Source organism: Ranitomeya imitator, chromosome 4 (assembly GCF_032444005.1).
Source record: "Ranitomeya imitator isolate aRanImi1 chromosome 4, aRanImi1.pri, whole genome shotgun sequence".
Taxonomy (NCBI): domain Eukaryota; kingdom Metazoa; phylum Chordata; class Amphibia; order Anura; family Dendrobatidae; genus Ranitomeya; species Ranitomeya imitator.
In genome coordinates this window covers 218,528,303-218,543,233 of record NC_091285.1, presented here as the reverse complement: position 1 = coordinate 218,543,233, position 14,931 = coordinate 218,528,303, and the positions used below count along the sequence as shown (strand labels likewise).

Sequence of the window (14,931 nt, the reverse complement as noted above, 5' to 3'; positions counted from 1 at the left end):
ACAGGTTAATAGCGGCGGGTGTATAGCGATTTCACCCGCCGCTGTTGCGCGCACATGTCAGCTGTACAAAACAGCTGACATGTCACGACTTTGATGTGGGCTCACCGCCGGAGCCCACATCAAAGGGGGAGACACGATTTGAGCAGTACATGTACTGCTCATGTCATGAAGGCATCATCATCAATGTCTCCATTGGGGGCTCACAATCTAAATTCCCTATCAGTATGTCTTTGGAGTGTGGGAGGAAACCGGAGTACCCGGAGGAAACCCACGCAAACACAAGGAGATCATACAAAGCCCTTGGAGATATTGTCTTTGGTGGGATTTGAACTAAGAACTCCAGTGCAGCTAAACAACAGTGCTAACCACTGAGCCACCATGCTGCCCATGTGGCTATGTGCAATATGCCTTAGGGAAAACAATCCAAATGACTAGGTGAGATATTCAGAGCAAGCTATGCTTTGAAGCAGCATCACTATTGCAAAACCTCAATATCTAAGATTGGATTATCTTGCGTAAATGATCTTCTAGATAACAGGTGTCAGATACTAGATATTAAAACACTCAAATCAACCTTTCAGTTCATGATTTCCCATTGCATGAATCACAGCAGTGGTTTCCCTGGTTTGGAAATAGCTTTTCCTGTGCTCAGCTATGTTCCTAGACTTCTCGCTGCTTCTGGATGTTTGTATTGTGAAACTTTACAGGGAAAGGATGGCGTCACGAGTGGGCCCTTCCGGCTTCCTGGAGCCACTCTGTCTCAGGAAAAAAGCTTCAAGGTTAGGCTTGTACAATACATTTCCTATTTGTACAGTCGACCAATCATGTGGTGCTTGTGATTCCAATAACAAAGTATCTATAGGCAATAAATGACGTTGTTAGACCACCGATCTTTAATGCATTTCTAAAGTTCTTCATACAATTAGATGTTTTAAGGAAACCATTAGCTGTTTTACTTTCATCATAAAACAAAACTCAAGAATGTATAAAAAAATGTCCCAATCCGGATCCTGAAGAAGAGGTAGATTTGTGTCTTGTCTGACAAGTAACAGGATTCAATCAGGAGGACACCTAATAAACAGGGGATGTGTGTCCTTTCATCTTTTGTAGATTTTTTTAATCTCAAAATAATCATCTTAGCTATATTCTTTCTCAGATCCAGCGATGTTTCTCCACTGCTGCCCTTGACCCTTGTTGACCGGCATGTACAGTGGCATGTCCGTTCAGCCTAGTGATTGACTGATGATACTACTAGAGTGCACATGACTGCTGCAGCCAATCACTGAGCTCTGCAGACATACCAATGTACACGGCGCAGGCTGTTATCAAGGACAGAGGTTAGAAAATCATTAACCATAAACCATTAATAATTTAAATTTATGATTCATATTTCATTTTTTTTAGATAATACAGCTGCCCATTCTATTATAAAAGTGAGTTCTACATTTATTTTCTTACTCAATACTAGCTAGAATAGTTTGTACATGCATTTTAGTGAGTCATATCCTGTCAAATATTTGCTCTAGTTGCAACCACTAAGGCCACATTCAGATTCATATTTCTCACAGATTGGACATGTACAGTTAAGTCCATATATATTTGGACAGAGATAAAAAATTTTTAATTTTAGTTATAGACATTACCACGATGAATTTTAAACAAAACAATTCAGATGCAGTTGAAGTTCAGACTTTCAGCTTTCATTTGAGGGTATCCACATTAAAACTGGATGAAGGGTTTAGGAGTTTCAGCTCCTTAACATGTGCCACCCTGTTTTTAAAGGGACCAAAAGTAATTGGACAATTGACTCCAAGGCTATTTCATGGACACGTGTGGGCAATCCCTTCGTTATGTCATTCTCAATTAAGCAGATAAAAGCCCTGGAGTTGATTTGAGGTGTGGTGCTTGCATTTGGAAGGTTTTGCTGTGAAGTAAACATGCGGTCAAAGGAGCTCTCCATGCAGGTGAAACAAGCCATCCTTAAGCTGCGAAAACAGAAAAAACCCATCCGAGAAATTGCTACAATATTAGGAGTGGCAAAATCTATAGTTTGTTACATCCTGCGAAAGAAAGAAAGCACTGGTGAACTCATCAATGCAAAAAGACCTGGGCATCCACGGAAGACAACAGTGGTGGATGATCGCAGAATAATCTCCATGGTGAAGAGAAACCCCTTCACAACAGCCAACCAAGTGGCCAACACTCTCCAGGAGGTAGGCATATCAATATCCAAATCTAACATAAAGAGAAGACTGCATGAAAGTAAATACAGAGGGTTCACTGCACTGTGCAAGCCACTCATAAGCATCAAGAATAAAAAGGCTAGACTGGACTTTGCTAAAAAACATCTAAAAAAGCCAGCACAGTTCTAGAAGAACATGCTTTGGACAGATGAAACCAAGATCAACCTCTATCAGAATGATGGAAAGAGAAAAGTATGGCGAAGGCGTGGTACAGCTCATGATCCAAAGCATACCACCTCATCTGTAACACACGACGGAGGCAGTGTGATGGCTTGGGCATGCATGGCTGCCAGTGGCACTGGGTCACTAACGTTTATTGATGATGTGACAGAGGACAGAAGCAGCCAAATGAATTCTGAGGTATTCAGAGCCATACTGTGTGCTCAGATCCAGCCAAATGCAGCCAAACTGATTGGTCGTCGTTTCATACTACAGATGGACAATGACCCAAAACATAAAGCCAAAGCGACCCAGGAGTTTATTAAAGCAAACAAGTGGAATATTCTTGAATGGCCAAGTCAGTCACCTGATCTCAACCCAATTGAGCATGCATTTCACTTGTTAAAGACTAACCTTCAGACAGAAAGGCCCACAAACAAACAGCAACTGAAAACCACCGCAGTGAAGGCCTGGCAGAGCATCAAAAAGGAGGAAGCACGGGGCGTGGCCTGAACGTCCATGTGAGCGGACGTGTGACAGAGCGCTCCCGCTGCCAACGCTAAATTTATCCTTATAAGCCGCGGCTGAGCGGCGATTCAAAGCGCTTACCGGCTGCAGGAGAGTCCCGGGAGTGCGGCGGTGAATAGAGGCGGCCCCGAGGTCAACAAATATGACCAGGAGGAGGCAAAGAGATGCAGGAGCCGGCGAGGCTGGGACCAGCCAAGATGGCGCCGACGCCAGGGAGAAGGCGGAGAAGGACAACGCGGCATGCCAGAAGAGAATGGCGGCGGCGGCAAAGCTCCAGCAGTTTGCTAGAGTGGAGGCCGCAGGGAGCACAGGAAAAGCAGAGGAAGACGCCGGAGCAGACACAGACACAGAAGGAGAGGAGGAAAGCCCAGCAGAGGAGCAGGAGGTACAACAGGGGAGCAGGGATGGTGACATGGCGGTGGTAGTAGGGGGATCTGAAGATAAGGAGTCAGGAGCAGAGCCCACCCTTAGAGATGTTTTTGCACTGGTATCATCATGCAAACAATCCCTGACCCAGCAGCTACAGGAGGTCAAGGGGGATACAGCCCAGATAAATGCAGCCCTACAGAAGATTGACAAACGTGTGGGGGCTGTGGAGGAAAGAGTGAGCACTGCAGAAGATCATATAGTGCAGCTGCAGAAAGCGGAGAGGAAGTTTACTCAGGCAATATCGGAGCTGGCTGCAAAAAATGAGGATCTGGAGAATAGGTCCAGAAGAAATAACATTCGTATAGTGGGTGTCCCACGGAGTATATTGAAAGCTGGCTCCTTGAGACTTTTGGTGATGCAGCACTGACAAAAGTATTTGCGGTAGAAAGAGCCCACAGGGTCCCACCGAAACCACCTGTCCCTGGAGCAAGTCCCCGTACCATGCTTGCCAAAATCCTAAACTACAGAGACATTATCCTGAGGAAGGCCAGAGACATGACGGATCTGACAATTAGAGGTCAAAGAATTGCTATTTATCCTGACTATTCCGCCCTGGTACAGAAACAACGGATAATGTTCACGGGTATCAAGAGACGGCTGAGAGAACTGGGAGTGCAATACTCCATGATGTTTCCGGCACGACTGAGAGTGGTAGCGTTGGATAAGATTCATTTTTTCCAGACACCGGAGGACGCTACCCAGTGGATAGATCTTAACGCTAAAAAGCTTAAAGGGAAAGGAGATTGAAAATGTGGGGTGGGTTAGTCGGGAGGTATTTTAATTCTTTCAAAAAGGGGAAAAAGAGATGGACTGACAGTACATTGGTAATTGAAATGTGAAGGTTGGAGGGTGGAGCTGGGTATTACTCAGGGAACGCACTGGGAGTGCTGATGCGGCGGAGAAGTACGAGGGAGGAAGGGTGTGCAGCGTACTAAAAGTTTATTTAGTTTCCTGTAGTTGTAATGTAATACAGGTTGAATTATATTGTTCTTCTAAGAATTGCGCCGAATTCTGTTATAAACGGTAGCGGGAGGCGGAAGGAGAAGGTTACGTTAACAAGAGTGTTCGCAATGGGTGATGGTGCCCCACTCTTGATAAGAGGCAGAATGTATAGTATTGGGGGGTGTGGGGGAGGGGGGGAGGGGTAAGGGTGGGGAGGGAAGTTAGACAGCTCAGAACTGGGAGTAAAGACATAACTAAAGATGATGAGTCACATAATAGGGGACCGCTTTAAGATATTGAGTTGGAATGTGAGAGGTCTGGCGGATAAGTCTAGGAGAGCTGCGAGCTTGCAGTATGCGAAGGATCAACGGGCTTCTATGATATGCCTGCTAGAGACGCACTTGATACTTGAGACGTACTGAATAGACGTTGGATACAGAAAGGGTATCATTCTACCTTTTCGACGTACTCAAGAGGTGTGTCAGTGTTGGTGCCGGTGGGAGTGCAGTATGAAGAGGTGAAAGTATGCGTGGATGCTGAGGGTCAGTATGTGGTGATACAATGTATATTGTATGGAGTGAGATTGTGTGTTGTGGCAATGTATATTCCACCTCCATATTCAAGTAAGAAGATCAGGGAGGTGTTGGAGAAGGTGGAACGATGGGAACCACTACCACTCTTAATTATTGGGGATTTGAACAATATCTGTGATGACTTTTGGGATAAAAATAAGAACACCCAGAACAGGTCGGAGGGGCACACTACAACATTTGGTACCTATGTCCGTGAAATAGGCATGATTGATCTATGGAGAGTTAGACATGTTGGGGAAAGAGGGTACTCGTGCTACTCGCCGGCTCATGCTACGCTATCCAGAATTGATATGGCGCTGGGTAACCGCCTGTTAGACACAATGGTGGGGGAGGTGCGTTATCTGCCGAGGGCCCTTTCAGATCATAGTCCAATTGAGGTGGAGGTTAGGTTGTTGGGGACACGGACCGCAAGCGGGAGAGAATGGAAGATCCATCCTAACTGGTTACAGAGTATTGACTTGGACGGTATAGGGAAGGAGGTGACGGAATTCTTTGCTTTAAATGATGGGAGTACAGATGCTCTAACTGTTTGGGATGCAATGAAAGCGTACCTGAGAGGGTTACTATTTAGAGACATTAGTAGGTGTAAGAGGAGGATAAGGGAGGCGGAGAGAGTGGCGATGGAGGAGCTGAAAACCGCAGAGGACGAGATGGTAGTGATGGGGACTTCCGAGGCAGAGAAAAGGTTGAGAATAGCGCAAAATTGTATGGAAAAGATTCTGCTGGGAAAAGCTGAGAGGAAGCGGGAGTTTCAGAGGGTGACTTATTTTCAGGAGGGAGAAACAGTGGGACACATGCTATCGGTGGTAGCCGCGGCTCAGCGTAGTACCTCGTATGTACACTTGTTGGTTTCAGATGGGGGGAGCAGGGTATCTGAAACACCTGAAATTATAAAGGTCTTTGCGGACTTTTACGCGGACTTATATTCCTCCAGGGTCAATGAGTCAGCCGGAGATACGGAGACTTTCCTTGAGAGTCTGGGTCTTCCGAAATTGAGTGAGGAGGATAGGGTGAGCCTCGATGCCCCTATCACCGAGGAGGAACTGAGTCGGGCGCTGAAGTCTATGGCCAATGGGAAGGCACCTGGGGTTGATGGGTTACCAGCCGAAATCTATAAAAGTTTGGAGGAAGTGCTGATTCCCAGATTAAAGTTAGTACTGGAGGAAGCTGGATGCCAAGGGTATCTCCCAGCATCTATGATGGAGGCTATTATAGTGGTTATTCCGAAGGAGGATAAGGATCTGGGGAAGCCTGAGTCGTATCGGCCAATCTCTCTGTTAACCATCGATGTCAAACTCTTGGCCAAGGTGTTGGCTACCCGTTTGTCCAGCGTCATTGCTAACCTTGTACATTCAGATCAGTCTGGTTTTATGCCTGACAGGTCTACAGCGGTTAATCTGCGGAGGCTGCATATGAACCTGCAGCTGAAGTCTGACAACTGTGGCCGAAGGGTTATTGCATCCTTGGATGCCCATAAGGCGTTTGACAGTGTGGAGTGGGGATATCTCTGGCGGGTGTTGAAGTGTATGGGTATTGGTCCGCAATTTGTGGCGTGGACTCAACTGTTATATTCACTACCAACAGCTAGAATTAGAGTGAATGGGGAACTTTCTCAGCCTATAAAGTTGGCCAGAGGTACGAGGCAGGGTTGCCCACTGTCGCCCCTTCTGTTTGCCTTAGCTGTGGAGCCACTGGCCGCCAAGATCCGACAATCGGATGAGGTCCCTGGGTTCAGATATGGGAGTGTTGAGGAGAAGATTGCATTATATGCAGATGACATCTTACTGTTCCTGGCGGACCCGGATGAAGCCTTGAATGGGGCTATCGAGATCATTGGGAAATTTGGAGCCTTGTCGGGATTGAGGATAAATTGGGATAAATCGGTCCTCTTTGAGGTGGATGGGGTGGAGGAGAGCAGAAGTGAGCCATTGGGAGAGGGGCGGCTTAAGGTGGCATCCCTTTTCAAATACCTGGGAATATGGATCTCGATGCCAGTTACAGAGTTTTTGTATAGGAATTTGACTCCTCTCATGGGCGCCCTTAAAGCAAAAGTGGATGCGTGGAATAAATTGCACCTATCGGTGGTGGGTAGGGTTAATCTCATTAAAATGGTTCTGATGCCCAAATTACTTTACGTCCTACATAACGCGCCAGTTTGGATTCCACGTGGGAAGTTCCGGCAGATTAATGCTCTTTTTAGAAGCCTGATATGGGGGAGGCAGTACCCACGTTTTCGCCTGGAGACGCTTCAGCGACCCAAGGAAGATGGAGGATTGGCTTTACCCAATCCTGAGTTATATTTTCTTGCAGCCCAGAGCCAGCATTTGAAGGGCTGGGCGCGGGAGGCGTCTACCAGTGCGGTACAACACTTGATGGAGAGGGTGACAAACCGACGACCGGTGGCGCAGTGTCTGGAGGATGGCTCCTTGGGAGTGTTGGGGAAATTATACCCAACTATGTTTTTGATACATAAATTATGGACCAGACTGCGACAGATTCGGGGGGTTACGGAGCTGACTAAATTTATACCGATATGGCTTAATAATAATTTGGTTGAGTTTGCGGCTCTTGGAGTGCTGGCGGAGTGGCAGGCCAAAGGAATTCACTTGGTGGCTCAGATAACTCAACAACGAGGATTAAAGTCCTTTTCGCAGTTGCAGGGGGAGTTTGGATTGAGACCGACTGGGGAGTATCAATATGCTCAGATAAAACATGCCTTTAAAGCTCAAAACAAGGGCGGTGGTATTGAGATCCAGGAGGACATAGTTCTGGAATACGTGTGTGGGGAAGGGTCCACAAGGGGAGTCATTACCACCCTTTATAAGGACCTTCTACATGCATATTTGCTAGACTTCCCTCTAAAAGCGAGAGCGAAATGGGAAAGTGAGTTAGGCCCAATGGAGGATGAAACCTGGGAGTCGGTGTTGGAGTGGGTTCCAAGAGTGTCACTGAGCGAGCCGTATAGACTATCGCAGCTGTACATCTTGCACAGAGTCTATAAATCACCGGAAGTGTTGTACAGAGCGGGATTGCGTGCTGACTCGGAATGCCCGAGATGTAAGACTGAGAATGCAGGAATATACCACATGATGTGGACATGTCCAAGACTGGTTGCTTTCTGGTTGGTGGTAATGAGCCGTGTGGAAGGGGCGTATAAATGCAGAGTGCCGAGAGATCCGATAGTGTGTTTACTGGGACATGTAGAGGAAATTAGAGTGGATAACACCTGGAAGATAGCAATAGCTAGGCTATTATATATGGCAAGGAAGGTAATAGCAAGGAACTGGATCAAGGAGGAGCCGCCTACAAGGGGTGAATTCCTGAAATATGTTAAACATGGTCTCAATTTGGAAAAGGGGGTCTACAAAAGACGTGGGAAAATAGAAACGTTTGACAAAATGTGGTCTCCGTGGCTTGAACTGGGATGAGTAGTTATGGGAAATGGGAGGATGAGGGCCTCTGAAAGGTAGAGAGTGCTAAAGGAACAAGCGGACATAAGTGAGTCAAATGGCTCAAAGAGCCATCAATACTGGTAACAAAAGTATAACTGGGTATGAGCTGTCAGGGGAGGGGGAGGTTTGGGTTTTGTTGGGATTGTTGGGGGTTTAGAAAATGTTAAAATTTTGTAATATACTGGAAAATGCATAAATTGTATTGTTCATATTCGCTTTCAATAAAAATCTATTTAAAAAAAAAAAAAAAAAAGGAGGAAGCACAGCGTCTGGTGATATCCATGAGTTCAAGACTTCAGGCAGTCATTGCCAACAATGGGTTTTCAACCAAGTACTAGAAATGAACATTTTATTTAAAATTATTTAATCTGTCCAATTACTTTTGGTCCCTTTAAAAACAGGATGGCACATGTTAATGAGCTGAAACGCCTAAACCCTTCATCCAATTTTAATGTGGATACCCTCAAATGAAAGCTGAAAGTCTGAACTTCAACTGCATCTGAATTGTTTTGTTTAAAATTTATTGTGGTAATCTCTATAACCAAAATTAGAAAAATGTTGTCTCTGTCCAAATATATATGGACTTAACTGTATGCTTTATAGCCCAGGGGTGTCAAACTGCATTCCTCGAGGGCTGCAAACAGGTCATGTTTTCAGGATTTCCTTGCATTGCACAGGTGATAATTTAATCACCTGCAGAGAATGATTCCAGCACCTTGTGCAATGCTAAGGAAATCTTGAAAACATGCATGGTTTGAGGCCCTCGAAAAAAAAATGCAGTTTGACACCCCTTTTATAGCCCATGTGGATAGTCACAATTCTGTGAGGGGGGGGGGAGGTTTCCAGACAGTATTTCTACAAAAAATCAGGGAGATGTGTCTTGTTATTTTTTTTTTCCTGAATCACGGATGAAAGTAACCTGCACAATTCTATGGGTCAATGAAAATTATAGACAGTACGTGGATGCCATCCACATACTGTCTATTTTTAACATTGCAATGGGCAGGAGAAGCTCTTCAATTTATTTTTTTATTGATTCTTGAATTCGAAAATCATTGATGAAACGCTAGTGGTAAGAACTGACACACTGATGAAGACCGGACCATTTTTTACATACAAGAAAAATCACTGACATCTGAATGAGTTATAAAAGACTATAGAAAAATGTGCTACTTAATTGGAGCCTGTCACATGAAAAAACATTAATAACCTGCAGATGTACAATTAATCTGCAGGTTAATAGCATTCTGCACCTGCCTGGTGCCTGCACTTGGAACCCCATTGTCAGGAGGAAATAAACTTCATTCCTTCCAGCAATGTCCCGGTTTCAGTTATGGGGGTACCACCAGCGCGGGTTCAGTCACCGTGGCTGTAACCGCGTTCCCAGAACTGTGGCTCATCATTAGGGTCAGCAGTCAGTCAGTGCCGAGGACACGGTTACAGCTACTCTATATACATAGAATGGTGACTAAAACTGTCCCGGCGCCACTCCCATAACAGCTGTTGCTCTTTATTCCCACTAGTATGTTTGGTGATCTGTTTTTTTTGGTCCATTTTTTTTTGTTTGTTTTTTGTTTTTTTTAAACATGGTTCCAGAGAGATGTGTTTTTTTTTATTTGGTGCTAATTTTTACTAACGTTACCAAGTGGGTGTTGCCCCTAGAGGAGTGTCTTTAGGCTGCTTTGCATTTTTACTATGTGGACAGTGCACAAAGACCATATAAATTAGCACTAATTAACCACTTAACGATCGCTGAAAAGCCTTTTAAGGACAGCAATTAAGGCTACTTATTCCTCAGCGCTGCTTTTTCACGGCCCTGAAAAATAAGCATATAGTGCCCCCCAGCGTCAGAAAATCTTCATGGTCTTGGCTACTGGGGGTAGCTGAGACCCCAGAGAACATGATTCAGGTTGGTTTCTACCATCCCCAGTCTCTTGATCGCCGTTACTCACTGAATAATGGCAATCGCAAAAACAAAAAGCACGCTTTCCTATTCATTTCTCTCTCCTGTGGTATGATCTAGCATTCCACAGGAGAGAAAAATTGAGTCTTCCAAGACCCCTCCCAGTACCTCTGCCATCCCCAGACCGTCCTGGTCCATCCTCCGGCCCTCCATGTCATCTTCCTAGAATAAAATGGTGGGCGCATGCGCATTTCGCCAGCTGAGAGCTGCCGGCCGGTACCCGGCAACAATAGGGAATTTTTGCTATTAGTTCATTTTTATCACTGTGATAGACAATATAACACTAATCAAAATAAAAAAAAATAGTAAATCAAGCCCCCTTTGACGGCCCCTTAGTTAAGTAAAAATAATAGAATAAAAAAATGTATTTTTTCCATTCTTTGCATTTAGCGTTAGGGTTGGGGCTAGGGTTAGGGTTGAGATTAGAGCTAGGGTTAGGGTTGGGGTTAGAGCTAGGGTTATGGTTGGGCTAGGGTTAGGGTTGGGGCTAGGGTTATGGTTGGGGTTAGGGTTTGAGTTGGGGCTAAGGTTAGGGTTGAGACTAGGGTTGGGGTTGTGTATGGGTTACAATTGTGGTTTCGGTTGTGGTGTTGGTGTTAGGGTGGTGTTGGGGTTAGGGTTGTGGTTAGAATTATGGCTGTGGTTAGGATTAGGGTTGGGATTGGGATTAGAACTAGGGTTAGGGCTATGGTTAGGGTTGGGGTTAGAGCTAGGGTTATGGTTGGGCTAGGGTTAGGGTTGGGGTTAAAGTTTGAGTTGGGGCTAAGGTTAGGGTTGAGGCTAGGGTTGGGGTTGTGTTGGAGTTAGGTTTGTGTTGGGGTTAGAATTGGGGTTTCGGTTGTGGTGTTGGGGTTAGGGTGGTGTTGGGGTTAGGGTTGTGGTTAAAATTATGGTTGTGATTAGGGTTGGGATTAGGGATAGGGGAGTGTTGCAGTTAGGGTTGGCGGATAGTGCTGTGTTAGGGTTGGAGTTAGAATTGGGAGGTTTCCACTAATTAGGTACATCAGGGGGTCTCCAAACGTGACATGGTGCCCGCCATTGATTGCAGCCAAACGGTGCTCCCTCCTTTCTGAGCTCTGCCATGCGCCCAAACAGTGGCTTTCCCTCACAAACGGGGTATCGGTGTACTCAAGAGAAATTGCACAACAGATTTTGTGGTACATTTTCTCCTGAAACCCTTATGAAATTTAAAAAGTTTGGGTCTAATGAAAATTTTTTGTGAAAAAAGTTAAATGTTCATCTTTTCCTTCTCATGAAGCACCTGAAGAGTTAATAAACTTCTTGAATGTAGTTTTGCGCACCTTGAGGGGTGCAGTTTTTAGAATAGTGTCACATTTGAGTATTTTCTGTCATATTGACCCCCCAAACTCACTTCAAATGTGAGGTGGTCTTTAAAAAATGGTTTTGTAAATTTTGTTGGAATAATGAGAAATCGCTGGTCAACTTTTAACCCTTGTAACGTCCTAACAAAAAAAATTATGCTTCCAAAACTGTGCTGATTTAAAGTTGACATGTGGGAAATGTTATTTATTTACTATTTTGTGTGACACGACTCTAATTTTAGGGCACAAAAATTAAAAGTTTGAAAATTGCAAAATTTTCTACATTTTTGCCAAATTTCCACTTTTTTCATAAATAAACAGAAATCATATCAAAGAAATGTTACCACTAATATGAAGTATAATACATCACGAAAAAAAACAATCTCAGAATCAGTGGAATCCATTGAAGCGTTCCAGAGCTATAACCTCAAAAAGTGACATTGGTCAGAATTGTAAAAATTGGCTTGGTCGTGAAGGTCAAAATTGGCTCGGTCACTAAGGAGTTAAACAGGCCCATAGCTTTGATGTCGTATGGCCTTTGAAAAAAACAAAAACAAAAGACAGCATTCTCTGAAAAGCAGCTGTAATAAAATAAGAGCAAAAACTGTCCACTTTTGCCTTGTGACAGGTCCTCTTTAAACCCACCAAGGTGCGAAGACATTAGAGTGTAGAACTTTCACCACTGGTAAATGTTTCCTTCATGACAGTAGCCGGTTTGTACAAGGTAAATTAATTTCATTCAGACAAATGGCTATATCCTAAACTAATACTACTGAATCTGTGAGAATCAGTCTATCCACATTCAAGGTTCGGTATAGCTTCATAATGGGGCTTTATAACACCTTATAACACCTATCATCTGAAAAAATAGCATATGCCATCTTTATATTTTGATAAAGTAATTTAATGATACTTACAATTGGCTACAATAGTATATTGCTTGGAGTGGGAGGCAAGGGACTACCCTGGATTGGATTGAAATTCAAAGCTACAGCTGGTACAGTTAGGGAATACACTGAACATATTATGTGTGGGCATTGTACTAGTCTGAAATTATCCCAATGTAGGACGCAACATACGGTTTATAAAACTGTTATTTATGGGTAGATTAGAGCAGTAGAAGTGTTTGAACAATGAAAAAACGTTTTGATGTCTGCACTAATACGGGGACCAAAGAACCAATGACATACTAAGCCATGGTGAGCCATGTTTGGAAACTAGAAAAGCATTATACATGGCCTAAAATTGTGTGTGTGTGTGTTTATATGTATACTGTATAGACACTACATAGACTTTTAAGAACAGCAACTGTCACCTCATACCCCAGTGAGCTAAAAACCCATCTTCACTGAATACAGATTTCACTGCAGAACTGAAAGTGAAGATCAGTTCAGAAATTGAAAGATCGTGTGTATGTATATTTTTCTCAATATCTGACGTCAGAATAAACCTTTCACTTTTAAGGTCAATTAGGATTATTATAATTATTATTTGCCAAATGCCAGAATAATGAGAGAGAGAGAGAGAAAGAAAGAATGTTTTAAGGCATTTGTATTACTTACTGCAAAGTCAAAAGTTTACATACACTAAGATTGCTATGCCTTTAAACAATTCTGGACTGCCCATATGATGATGTCAGGTGTTTGGAAGCTTCTGACAGTTTTTTTTTTTTGCAACATCTGAGTTAGTTAGAGACACACTGTCTTCACACCGAAGCCTGTTTTCACCTTCCTGATCAGGCCAATTTTTACAATTCTGACCACTGTCACTTTAAGTGGTCATACCTTTGGAACGCTTCAACGGGTCCTTGTGATTTCTCATGACATATTGCACTTTATGTTAATGGTAAAATAAAAAAATACAATTTAATTATTTAAAAATCGTACAATGTTAATTTCTGTTTTTTTATTTTTAGATGCTATCAGTTGAAGTTTACCTACGATAAAAATTACAGACCTCTCTATTCTTTGTAGGTGGGAAAACTTGCAAAATCAGCAGTGTATCAAATACTTATTTTCCCCATTGTATGTAGATACAGTATATATATTGACCCGTGACATCCGTGCCTTTAGGCCCACCAGCTTCCTCCCATTCCCCTTGTCCGGAGTCAAAAGGAAAAGTTAAAAGGCTCCCCGTCTCAGCTTTGCCTAGTCCCGGCCATAGGTCCCGGATCTTGGGATGGTTACTGTTTAAGGTTGTGACCACCTGCACGTCACTCAGCCTTGGGGCCCCTCTTGCCTCGGCAACTTCACCCCCATGGCTCTCTGTCTGCCTTCTTTCACTTCATCTTGCCCGGGGCATAGCTAACTGCTCACTAACCAGGAAGTCCCTTCACTATATCCTACTGCTCTAAACTACACCCATCTGTGTCTCCTCTCAGCCTGTAAAACCCCTTATGCTAACTATACCTATTCTAAGACTCTCATTCCCTACCTCTAGTGTGTCCCACTTTTATCCTGTTATCCCTAATCTTATACACAATACAGCAATATTTTATGAACACAATAACAGTCACAAACATCATGGAATCGAACACAATTACTATGAATACTGTGCAAAGAGAGGGGGTATATGACGGCCTCTGTCACCTCCTTACACCAGCATTGTGCATTTTTGGACAGAGAGTTCAGATGTTGCTCCTGGAATCTGTTGTAGCCATTTTTCCAACTTAGGTGTCACTTCTCCAAGTGCTCCTATCACCACTTGAATCACTGTTGTTTTCACCTTCCACATATTTTCCAGTTCTCCTTTGAGGCCATGGTATTTATCCAGCTTCTCATTATTCCTTCTTTCTGATGTTGCTGTCACTTGGCACTGCCACATCTATTATCACTGCTGTCTTCTGATTCTTGGAGTATCCAGAAATACATCAGGAAAATGGCATCAAAAGATGAGATGCCGAGAGAAAGCCTAAGGCAGCAACAGCAACAGATCTGGAAGGAAGAACAGGAACATGAAGTGCCATGGTAAGACAAGCTGCTGCATGGGATGTACCATCGCCAGATAATGGACTTGGCTAACATGGAGAAATCCTACCAATGGCTGGAGAAAGCTGGACTCCGAGACAGCACAGAGGCACTAATCATAGCGGCACAAGAGGAAGCACTAAGTACCAGATCCATAGCAGCAGGAATCTACCACACAAGACAAGACCCAAGGTGCAGACTATGCAATCTATACATATATATACTGTGTATATATATATATATATATATATATATATATATATATATATACATATACAGTGGGGCAAAAAAGTATTTAGTCAGTCAGCAATAGTGCAAGTTCCACCACTTAAAA

General features: G+C 43.7%; 1 long non-coding RNA gene across 1 annotated transcript in view; it reads left to right on the top strand.

Annotated features, from left to right (window-relative positions):
* Positions 1–1,402: 1,402 nt before the first annotated feature.
* The window catches only part of LOC138674042 (uncharacterized), a 63,470-nt gene continuing 49,941 nt past the window's right edge, over positions 1,403–14,931 (top strand). Inside the window, exon 1 of the long non-coding RNA XR_011320445.1 lies at positions 1,403–1,433. This is a non-coding gene — a long non-coding RNA (uncharacterized lncRNA). The remainder of the gene's footprint in view (positions 1,434–14,931) is intronic.